General features: G+C 43.6%; 1 long non-coding RNA gene across 2 annotated transcripts in view; it reads left to right on the top strand.

Annotated features, from left to right (window-relative positions):
• LOC117244587 overlaps positions 1–12451 on the top strand; it is a 51625-nt gene that overhangs the window by 29808 nt on the left and 9366 nt on the right. The window contains exon 3 of one of the 2 annotated variants that reach the window (XR_004497972.1): positions 7065–7165. The exons of the other annotated variant lie outside the window; for it this stretch is intronic. This is a non-coding gene — a long non-coding RNA (uncharacterized LOC117244587). The remainder of the gene's footprint in view (positions 1–7064; positions 7166–12451) is intronic. 2 annotated transcript variants of the gene reach the window in all.

The following is a 12451-nucleotide window of genomic DNA, read 5'->3' as shown; positions in this document are numbered from 1 at the left end:
AGATGCTCTTTGGAGAAGATGCTGAACAATGAAGCGGAATGTCATGGCCTCGCCTGCTCTCAGTAATAGACATGACACCTTGTCAGGTGTCTTTCCCACTGAGCTGCACTGTTATGTGTTAATATGTTTTTTCCACGTGGTGGTGTTGCTAGGAGAGTTGGAGGGAAGCAGCTTTGTGTGTGGCAAAGCCATGAATAGCAGTTTTGCTCTCTTTAGGGTACTCGTCCCCACAGACCGCTCCCTTACCCCAACAACCATTTTGACCACAGAAGGCACTTTTTATCTTGAAATCCAAATGTTCATTTCCTTCATAAACCCTTCAACCACCATCAGGTGGCAATGAATTTATCAGTGCTGCCCTCCAGACATCAGCCAGACTAGGGGCCTGGACATGAGAAGCCGCTCTGTTATCCATTACTCATCCCCTGAGCCAGCCTACATTTCGTTTTGTTCTGGATAAATATGATCAGGAGGCAGAAGCGCTCCTTCTGTTCCTGATGCCTTTCATTAGATCCCACCTTGCAAGTGCTGGTTGTGCTGCAGGGCAGTGGGAGGTCAGGACGGGCAGCCAGGGTGGCCGGCAGTTCAGCCCAGCCCATGGGCCAAACAGATGAAGCGCCTCATCGTGCCGCTCCCCTCCGCGCCCTGCGGCGGCTCCGCGGCCACAAAGCCCTCTCTCTGTGGCACGCCGGGTGACCCCTGCCTCTTTGCTCTTATTCTTCCCCGCAGTTCCTCCCTTTATCAGATTAACTTTAATTAGTGAAATCAGAATCACATGGAGCGGGGAGGAAACGCTCCAAACGTGGCAGATTTATTTTCAGCCAAGCAAAAATCAAGGTGCGTACAGGCTCTCGGAAGGACTTGGATGAGGTTTGGTCCAGAAAACTGACCGTGGGTGTGAAAGCACTGGGGGGCTGTGGTGTGTGACAAGGCAAGTTTGCCTTTTGTGAGATGTGTGTGCAAAGGAACTGCACCTACACATGAAGTGTGTAGAGCTAGAAGCATGGACCCACTAACACTTACATGAGGGAGAGAGGAAATGTTAACATGTGGCCTCTGGTTCCTTCAATGATGGATGTTTTTGAATGTATAATCTTGGGAATCTCTCTAACTAAATAAATTCTCCATTGCTTTTGGCCAAACTCTGCTTCTGGCTGAAGTCTCTGCATATGACACCCTCATCATACCTCCACATTAAACTAGTCTGGCTTCTGAGCACAGCTTTACCAGCACCATGAGATGCTCAGCACATGAGATCTCATCCAAAAAAACTTACAGGAGAGTTGCCAGAACTGGACCTGCCACTGGACCTGCACTGCTCCCTTGCCCAGTTAGGAGTCCTGGGTGGGACCCAGCCAATGCGAGCATATGGATAAGGGGAAACAAAAGAGATGAGCAACATTTCATAGTGAAGATCAGGAGGAGTGTGGAAGTGAAGGCTTCCTGAATCTGTTCAAGACATGTAGCATCTCCTGAGAGGAACTGAACTGGATGGAAACACCTTCCAGTTATAATGTACAGTTGCAATCAAACACAGTGAGAATATTAGACTTCTTGGATATTTTTCAGTTCATTCTCATGCCTCAGAGAATGCACAGATATAGAATGTTTAATCTATCTGCCATTCGGTTGATGGGAACATGGTTCAGCTAATACACTGGGAAAAAAAAGAGTGGTTTAATCTCCCCCTCCTTCTCATTCACTTCTCAGTCTGTTATGCTCATTGTTTGTTCTCCTTTGCAGTTCTGCAGCACAAATTTTGCAGCACATGCTTCTGCACACTCCCCCACATGAAGCTCATGACCTGTGCCTCTCCTCCACAGCCACTCAGCATTCTCTCCACCTCAGGCACTCATCTGCTACACTGCAGCCACAGCACAGGTAGGAAGGGAAATACTAAATGAAAAGATCAGTACCTTGGAAGGAAGATGAGTTTGGTGGCGTGGACAAGACAGTAAGCGTGAAGAAAATCAGAACCTGATTCAAAATCTAGCAAATGAAGTGAGTAGATATTGGCAGCAGCTGTTCTTCACAAGATTTAAAACAATTTGTGAAACCTCTAGTGGCTCTGGCTGTTGTCCCAAACTCAGCACTCTCCTGGACTGATGGAGGATGAACATGAGGCATACAAACTCCCCCTGCCTATTAAAGTCCCTCTCTCATCCCACCTTGTGTAAGCACAAAAGAAGAGAGTGGGCCATGATGTGAAACAAGCTTTGCTGTTGATGAATAGTTGTGGCTTCTCTTGGCCACACAGCACCACCAAAACCCTCTCAGGCAGAGTCACAGGGCTCACACACCAGCCAAGCTGTCTGGCTGCCCCAAACCCACAGCACACCTGGGAAGGTCCCCAGGGCTTGAGCTGCAGGCAGAGAGAGTGAGAGAGCACATACCACCTCAGCTGAGAGGTGGCTGAGGGCACTTGCTGGATCAGGAGGGCTCAGGTAATGTACAGCAACACCACCAAGCATCTGAGCCCTCCACATGGGTTCCCCACTGCATAAGCCCATGACCCTTTTTATGCTCACTTTTATTAAGGTGATTCGTGGGCCTCTCACAGGTGCATCTCATATGGGAGTGAAGAAAACTGCCTCTGGCTTCTCCTAAAAATCAGTTCCAGATGTGCTGGAGTAGGGGTCTTCAGAGAAAATACATGTTTCAGGTATGGCCCAGTCCATGAAAGCTCAGAATACTTCCTACAGATGAATAAAAGCTTTTACTGCATCTACTCTTCTTTTTGACCTTCTTGTTTCCCTCCAATCTCTGTGCAACATGCTAACACAAAGTTATCGTTTTTTTCCTTTCAGCCCTGTTCATGTAAGGTTCAAAGTTTCATTTGTTGCTGAGAGCGGCTTCCCTCGGTGTCTTTCTGTCCATCTGCTTTTGGGGCCTTTCTTCTTCCCACCCCTGCTGAGACACACCCTCCATACCTTTCTCCTGCCACATATTACTGATGACTGAAATGGTCCTTTGCTTCTTGTTCTTACGCTCTTGCTCCATTCAGAGAGCTCCTTGAGACATTACTGACAATAATATCAAAAAGCATAGACTTATTTTTATGATCTGTGTGAATTTGATATTGAAACTTGATCATGTATCATAAGCAATGTTCAAGGTCCCCACTGCTGAGTTGTGAGCACATTTTACCAGCTGTGGTAATGCCATGCCAAAGCTATAGAGAAAGGCTTTGAAATCCACCCCTGACTTTGAAGCTGAGACTGAAAATCTTTGGGTTTCATTAGTAGAAAGCTTTCCTTCTTTTTAAGCTTAACTTGGTCATCCTGTGGACCTCTGAAGAGCAAAGCATCAGTGCACATGGACATCTTGGTGGGAGACCAGGGCTGAGGTGCATCTCACCTTATTCATCCTGGTGACAAAGCAGGATGAATGCTTTGGTCTGTAAACTTTTAGATACCATTTTCAATTGGCATGAGCTCATTGTTTTATCGGAAAAAGACAAGAAATTTGTTTATTGGTGTTCCACACTGCCTTCTACATAACACCAAATATCAATGGTTTCTTGTAGTTGGACGACTTCTCTATTTTTCACCCTAACCTCTTCCACAGTACCACTGCAATATTAATGCAAGCATGTGTAAGTATAAGGGCAAAGTGAAAGGAATGTAGCTTAATATCCAAGCAATTAGCACAAGGGTTATTGTGCTGAAGGCATTATTCATTTTTAATTATCTGAAGCTGCTGAAAAATTCCTAGGACTGCCTCCAGTAGGGTGCATGAATCAAAGCCCACACACAGAATGGTAGCATGTTGCAAAGGCAAGAGGAGAAGCAGTTGGCCCACTCTCACACACAGATTCTCAGCCCTGGCCTGGGACTTCTTGCAGCAGTAGAGAGCCAGCTGTTTGCAGCTGAGACCTGTTTGTTTCTGGTGGGCATATTTCTGAGCTCACAAAAGTAAGATAACGAGGAGGAAGGAAACAGGAAACATATCTGCATGTTCAGTCACATTGGTTAATTTGGGCCATGCTTCCTCTGATTAAAAAAAAAAAAAAAAAAAAAAAGATAATATAATAACAATAATAACCTCTGGGACAGGTTTGGGAAGTGGGTTGGAGTATGGATGGGGTTAGATTTTTCAAGCAGAAGTGCCACCCACAAGTTAAATATACTTAGTAGGCATATTTTCGGGGTGTTTAATTTAATGTGTCTATTGATTTTCCACACTTGAAAGAAAAATATACATTAGATGTGACATCTTCCTGCAGAGAACACAATAAATTCTATATAATTCAATAAATTGTAATCAAAAGAGGAATTACAAATCTATTTTCTCCTCTCAAGAGCAAGTCAAAGATAGCAATGTACTGGAACAAGAAAATAATCTTCAGGCTTTGGTTTTCTAAGTTTATTGAAATTTATTTTTCTACTTCTTCAGGGTTTTACTCTTTCAGCCTAAGAGTGGAAACACTGCACAGAACAGCACTAAACTAATGAATACTCTGCATACAGCATTGCCAGGACCATTTTCTGCCCCAGCTGGCATCAGGGCTCTGCTTGAGCTCCACAAGCACAGCTCCTGGGGTGACAACGTGCAGGAACAGTGGGACTGGAGGCTGCTCCAGAAACCCCACTACCACGTGTGCCACCCTCTCAGGGATGATGGTGAAGTGCAAACAGTACTGGGTTTGGGAAGCTGGTGGCAGCTCTTACTCCATTTAACAGTGGATAATGACTGGTTAGGATTTACATTTTTTTCCAAACAGAATTTTGAACAGTGTTGCTGTTCCAAGTGCTCTCTTAAACTCTGCTTATAAGAAAAAATGTATCTCAGCACTGAATTTTAGAAAGTGTCATTTTTTTTAATGGAATGATTTTTGAGCTTCTTTTTCAGCAAAAATAAAAAGTTCTTATGGGGAAAAAAATTGGTATTAGGATGGAGAGGGAAGAAGGCAATATTATCTTAAGCTACATATTTTAAGCAGTTTTTATAAGAAAATTTGCTTTTCTGAACTCTTCAATGGGGTACCTCTCTTTAGCATAGCAAGCCAAAAAATGAATAGTGGAGAGACACTTCTAAGAAAGAAAAAAACCCTCTCTTCACCATCCCACAGGAAATTGTTACTGACAATGAGCCACGGTCTGTGAACTTAAAATTCCTTGCATTTGAAATGGTTAGTTTTTTTGGGTTTTTTTTAATGTTTTACTTCCAGATCTGGCCACCCACATGGGACAGGAAAAATGGAGAAGAGCATACAGCTTGGACAAAAAGAGTCCTGTAAAACAAGCATCCACCATTAGCTGTACTGATTATAAGGTATCTCTCTCACAACAATTTCCAGGATATGTTCAGCACTGCAGCTTGCTGGTCAGAAGATCAGTTCAACATTACAAGTTCTGAGGGCAAATCTTCAACATCACTGACTAGAACTAAAGAGTCAAAACTAAAAAATACCAAATCTAAAAGTCTAGAGTTCAGTGTTTTTTTCTACTAACACAGGAAACACAAACTATTGAAGTTTCCTCCAAACAGGAAACACAGACTACTGAAGTTTTTAATCTGAAAACCTTGCATTCTGGTGCCACTGTACCAATAAACTGAAGTTCTCCGAAATTGCACTCCATTGCATTCACGAGCGTCCTGCACAGAGGAGATATCATTTTCACTTGAGAAACATTATAGTAGATTTGCAGAAGTCTAGTAGGGTTGTTCTCCAGCCTCTATAAAAATAGCATAATCTCTGCATATCTAGATGAGGAAAAAGCAAGTCTTTGATTTCCTAATACCACTAAATTTTAATGAAAAACAATGAAAATACATCTATCAGTGTTTAAAGAGGCACTGCATATTAATTGTAATTTTGAAAGACTGGTTTCTATCCAAGGTTTTGCGAATCACTATCCATTTTGGATGCCCTCATTCTGCAGTTCCTGACTTTTGCACCTCTAGCAGGGGTTGACATCTCACAGCTAAAGTGGACTAGACATTTTAAAAACAGACCAAGCAATAAAGCAGAGATGAGAAGGATCTTGTACCCTTCTACAAATTCTGCAGTCTTCATCAAAGACAAATTTACAGTAAAACTTAAGCTATGATAATTTCTCCTGTTTCTCTTATATCATCTGAGCATTTTTTTACTGAAAATTTATTATCAAGCTTCTGGATATTCCCATCCTGCAAGGGATTAGGTATCTGGGCTGCTGCTGTCTGGAGCTCACCCATCCCTACACCCACGCAGCACTGAGGGCATGTTTACAGCACAGACCTTGAAAGCAGTCCAGCCTTGTTTAGAAGGTCATGTCCTTGGATTTATAAACCTCACCTCTCAAGGAGAGCACACCATTAGCATTCCCAGGCCACTTCTGCTCCTAAGGGAACCTCAGTGTGAGCCCTCTGGTGTGCTCCACTGAGTTGTAAGGACAAGGTAGCTCAGTCTGCTTGAGCAGCACCTGAGCAACACTTTGTTCAAGCCTGCACCACTGGGGCCAGCAGACCTTGTCTGCAGGCACAGCTTTAGCAACAGCACAGCCCACCTGCTCTGCTGATACTGGGCAAGCAGCTGTGTTCCCATGCTGCGGCTTGAGGTTCACTTCCACTCTCACTTTCCAGGCTGCAAACCACCCCATCAACTACCCCTGAGGTGACCACATGCAAATTGCCAGCACCAAGAGTTCACCACTTAGCTTATCTCTTCTTCCCCTTCTCTCAAAAATGTTAGCCCAGCTGGGGCTGTGTCGCACTCAGCAGTGTGTTACATCTCTGCAGAGGAACCCTGAGTCTCTTTCCTTTCTGAAAGGAATAGGCTTGAAGGAATAAAATTACCATGGCTTTTCTAGTAAGATTTCTTGATAAAGGGTGTCAGCTCCACAGTACGTGTGCCTTGTTCTGCCAAAAATGTGAGGTTACAGCCTACAGAAGAAAATCTTCTATTTGTGGTTGCAAGGTATCCTCACAGCAACCTAAGAGAGATAGAGAAGTTCCCCACACCAGTGGCTCCTGGTAATGCTTCTAAACATACAAATGGAAGAATCTGTGAGTGAGTGTATCTGGTAAATATTAGTGTTTTTTCTCTTTTCTTCACTTTCAAACTGATCAATCAAAACAAGGAGCTCAAGGAACAAGAGATCCCCCCACAAATGAGAAAATAGAAGACCAGAAGTGCAAGCCTCTTCCTTTTTCCAGCAACACCTTTCATGGCTCTTCATGTGTAAGTGAGAAGTAGCTGTACTGTAAAAGTAAACTCCTGTGGAAAATGAATGGTAGGAACATTTGTCCTCTGCAATGGAAAAAATAGGTAGTGAGGGAGTTCTTGTGCCTGGTTTGTATCACAAAAAAAAACAAACCTAAAAAAGCAGAGAGAGGGGCCAGTGACAGCTCCACTCCTCTGGCATGGGTAAAAGGAGTCTAGTTTGATATGTGATACTGAGGGATATTTCCTTGTAGCCTCCAAACCAGAGAAGTTCTTGTTAGGCTCTTGGAGATAATCCACTGCAGAGCAGTAGGAAATCTTGCATCAGAACCTAGAAAATTTGAGGTTGAAAGTTTTATCTTTTGCCTGTGTTTAATAAGACGGGCAATTCTGGATTCTAGGTTTTGCAATATGCCAAACACATTCTCTATCCTTTGTTATATATCCCAGGGAAAGGGAAAGGATGTGGGTGAAATTAGGAATATTCCTCTCAGGTAATGAGGAGACTGTTTGGATGCATGAGTGATAGCCTTGGTATAGGAACAAGGGAAACTAAAGAGAAATCTAATTTTTTTCTGGAATGGGCAAACAATTCATGTTACTCTAATTGAATTATTGCACTAAAGGACGACTTGAATTGAAGCCTAAGTACAAATTATTCTTGTTTTTCTCTCCACAAATAGCATTGCTGGTTTTAAATATTATGTCCCAGTTGCACTGTTACATTTGTAGGACTCTGCTATTCAATGTTGTTATTCTCCTCAATCCCTGCCAGGAGTTTTGGGTTTCGGATTCAGTGGAGCCCATCTGAAAATCTGTAGTTCCTCATTGCTGCTCAGCTGGCCTGATTTCATTGTGTCTGGTCCTGTCCTGCCTGAGACTCAGCCTCAGAAAGAGAGAAATCAGGCCAAGGAGAACTTGAAGCTGCAGCAGGGCAAATAGCTGCAGTCACTGGGAATTTAAGATGAAGAAAAAAAAGGGAAATAATGCTAGGTCCCAGGAACATCTGAGTTGTGAAGTCCATGTCATCCAAACAAGAAATCATGGCAGAATGGAGCATTGTCCCACAGTCCCATGATCTATGAGACATAAGACCAAAGATCTACTGCCTCTCTTTATCAAAACACTTGCATCCCAGCATGTCCTACAGAGAATTAATCCAGGAAAGTCCTGTGACTGCTGTTAGACAAGCAAGTCATGCAAGGCAAGCACAGCTCCCTCTGGACCAGCTTAGGACTCTCACTGCCCCAGCTTTAGTAAGCAACAACGGAGATAGTAATACCCTTTCACCTCTGGAGTTTAAATTGCAAATTTTTAATTCTCAGTGTTGGTAAGGATTGAGACTTGGATTAAAAATTTCTCCTCACACAAAATTATATGTTAGTTACTATTCAGTGGAAACTTGCTCAGTGGCATGGCTTTTTCAGCTCTATAATGGCTAGCTTCTATAGCTATTAAAACAGTCCTTTGGGGTCTATCCAGTATCTGATACCTGACAGTGCACCAAACTTCATGCAGAGCAAAGACAAATCCTCAGCAGTGCTGCAGGAGGGCACTCTCCAGCAGGGACTGCCCAAGGCAGAGAAGCTGCCTTTTTAATATGCTCAGGGACACATTTATTTTCTTTTTCTTTTCTTAAACTTACTGCAGAGTGGGCTGCAAGGCACCTGAACATGACAATAACCAAGGAGTTAACACAGGGATAACACAAGAGTGTCTTTGAGCATCATGTTCCCATGACTGGCCGCACCTCCTCTTTTGTCCATCTGCCATTCCCATGCCACCTTCCCAAATCTCTGCTGGGATTGTCAGGAGCACAAATTTACCTTCCTCAAATATTTGGTCTGCTGTATTTAACAAGGCCTTAATCTTTATCGCCAGTGGTAAAATGTGCTGGGATTCATACTATCTGGCAGTCATTTAATCTAGTTCACCTTCATTTTCTGCTTTATCTTGATGTAACCTGTTCTGTGACAAGGGTATTGGGCATCTTTTCCTTTCCAGAGCCTGTGGACTGCAATGCCATGGCTTCTTCCACTGCCACATGTGCAGTGGGGTCATGCTCTGCAAGTCTGTCTTTCACCACTATCTATACCTCATTTTGCTCTATGCCAGTGGTTTTTTCCACACAAAAGAAGCCTTTTGCTCCATATGACATCTGCTTTGAATAGGCTGACAGCAGACAAGTTTGTGAATGTGTATTTAGGTAGGTGCACATCACAGAAACACATCTGAATAACCACTGCAGGTAAGGTGCAGTTTAACACACGACATGAGTTTTGCCCACTCAGGAGTTCACCACCCCTTGTCGGCCCCACTCAGCACAGTGCTTTTCCTCCCTTTCCCATCTGCCACAACCTCTCCTGCGTGTTTCCCATCTGCCCCACATACCCTGTGCTGCAGAGAGCATGCAAGAGTCAGACTCCATATGAGGTGACAGCACACAGGGGCAAGCTCTGCAAATTTCACCCTGTCTAGCCCAATCTTGTTCATGCAATCAAGAGCTACTCATTCTCCTGCAGCCCCAAATGGCTTGGCACTGGCAGCACCTTCCGTCTCAGGTGCCCTAGGAACCCCTCACATCCACCTATCTGCTTGCCCCAGCATGCACACCACTGCAGGGCAGCGATCCTCCAGCCCCACCCAGGGCAGGAGATGATAAAAAGCCCTTCCCTGCTGCTGGCTGCCCAGTCCCAGGGCTGGGGAACTCCAGGGATCCACAAGTGTTCGGCACCTGCTGCCTGCCCCAGCTCCCAGCCTGGCCAGCCCTGTTCTCTCTCTTGGCTGCGGGAAGCAGCCGCTGAAAGGCGATCTGCCTGACCTGATGTGAAAGGGATTTCACTGGTGTTAGGACTCTTGATGACAGGGGGAGGGAGGATTGAAATGAACTCCTTCCATCTTTCTGATGCAAAATGAGTGCAGACACATTGCTTTAATATCTTCTTTGTAATTCATTTCCTCCAGCAAAGACTGAAGACTTGATGCTCTGTCTCTGGGTTTATGCCAGCAAACTACTTGCAAACTGACCCATCTGGAATAGACAAGGGTCATTCATTAGTAGTTCTGATCCAGCTCTGTGTCCTCTCCAAGATGGGCATTAGCCCTGTATGAGTATTGAGAGTGAATCTGCACCTTTAAGAGGTGATTTAACTGCAATATAACCCCTTTACCTTTTCTCATCATTCAGACCTTATCTTTCTCAGACTGTGTCCTGATGCCTTTTCTGCCACCAGTAAGGAGCCAGTCGAGTCTGTGAATACAAATGGTTTCAGCATAACCCCACAGTAACAAACCTCAGCTGCTGCTCCCAGTAGGCAGCATCAATGCTACCTGTAGCTTCAGGTTCACCCAAGATCTCTGCATGGAGGGACAAAACTGCTTGGGCTGGAAGGGTCAATTCTGCTTGAAAAGTGCCAACCACCTCTCACCTCCAGAAGGAAAACCAAAGACCTAGGCTCAGAGATTGCCAGATCTTCTTTGCAGAGCCTTCTTCCCAGACATTTTATGAGGCTGGGATCATACCCAAGCCTGAAAAATCCTTGGGACCAGCATATACCTTAGAGGGAATGAGTAACAAGCCATGACACTCTCTAAGGGATTGCCTGCTTGCAGCTTGCTCCTTGTCGCCAGAGTTCTCCCTGATGGAAAAATTCCTTCCTGTCATGAGCAGAAGAAGAAGATGAAGAAGGAGATGAAGAAGGAAAAGGAGACAAGGCCACTGCAACTTTCTTGCTCTTGATGTTGCCACTGAGCATTGCAGATGGGTGATCAAAGTATGCCACGTTTTCTCCCAAACTTTGTTATTGTTATGTGGCTCAGTCAGGCATATTGCTTGCTTAATGTAAATTGTATTTGGGGTTTATTTGTGTTCAGGAGCTTGGAGGCCTTTGGGCAAGGTCCTCCTGTAGATGAAAGTCTGTTATTAGTGTTTGTTATATCAAATAACACCTGTAAGCATTATGTAGTGTCAGCACATTTGTCCCTGCAGGGAAAGGAGACTTGGTTGTTCCATCCCAGAGCCAGTGCCATCTGGTTTGGTGCTTACTCAGCGCAGAAAGTACAAAGACTGCACGTTTTCTATTAGAAGGCTTACTGACACTAGGCTCCATTTATGAGTCAGTCTTAGTAAATTGAATTTATTTGGAAATATACATTGCCTCTGAATCAGCTCAAACTGTCTTTTAACTTTATCTGTCTGTGTTATGTATGTTGATGGAAATGTTTAACCCATTTAATTTGGAGTGCTTTCTCCAAGTCCTGATGAAATTGGAGATTGAAACGTTTGTTCATCAGTGCAGATACACCATGCCCAGGCTGGCAGCTAGCCTTTCCTTAAGAAGCTACTTCTGAAATAAAACTTGGGCTAAGAAAGAAATGTTTTGGACCAGATAAGGTCTCCAATTGTCAAAGAGCACTGAAAACTTTTGCAAGGTAGTATTGCCAAATATCATGAGTTCTGTGTATTTCTTAAATTTTCTTACAGTATTTCAATAGTTTTTTGGTTTTTTCCTAAGATAGTGGGTAGAAAGGGCTGTCTTGACTCAAAGACACTATTTTTAAGCCAGTTATGGAGACTGCCCACAACTCCTTTATATCACTGTTCTGAATTTCAGTATTCAGCTCTGTCCCCTAACAGGTGGATGAGCATTGTTACCTCTATTTTACCAACACCTTGTCAGATCATTGCCAAGCCTGATAGTTAGCACATGGTGAAGCCCAGAACACAGCATTGAAGTTCTCACTTTCAGACCTACTTGTGACTTACAAGACTAAGAAATGGCCTTACAATTTGTGCACCCACTACACCCTTTGTACAACCTAGAAATCATGTGGCTGGGTGGATTTTTCTATTTTGCTGTTGGCAATATGAACAGTTATTCAAGATTGTGCTGCAGTGAGAAATGGTTCTGTTTTCTTCTACCTGTCAAGTTCTAACTCAAGCTCAGGAGTATTTAATTTTTTTCCTAGATTCACTGGTGGAACCATAAGCTGCTCTGCTAGACTTGAATGCTGCCTTCTAATGCTATCCTTATGCAAGGTTTTTCCACAATAAATGGAAGCTTGGCAGATTTAAAAACAAAGCAGGCTTCTATTCACATGAAAAATGTCCTTGTCAATAATTTTTCTTCATAACTACTGCAACTCTTCCCTTTAAGGCATAAACCAAGTTCAGCCACAGTAGAAGACTGCTGAAATCAATTCCTGTCAATGAATTTTGCAAAACTGGTGACACATTATCCCTTTATCTACTCAGTGGTTCCCATTGTAAAAAAGGCAAATTTTCTGAAAACACATCAGTCCTAA

This window comes from Parus major, chromosome 5, assembly GCF_001522545.3.
Source record: "Parus major isolate Abel chromosome 5, Parus_major1.1, whole genome shotgun sequence".
Lineage (NCBI taxonomy): Eukaryota > Metazoa > Chordata > Aves > Passeriformes > Paridae > Parus > Parus major.
This window is presented reverse-complemented; position numbering and strand designations above follow the sequence as displayed.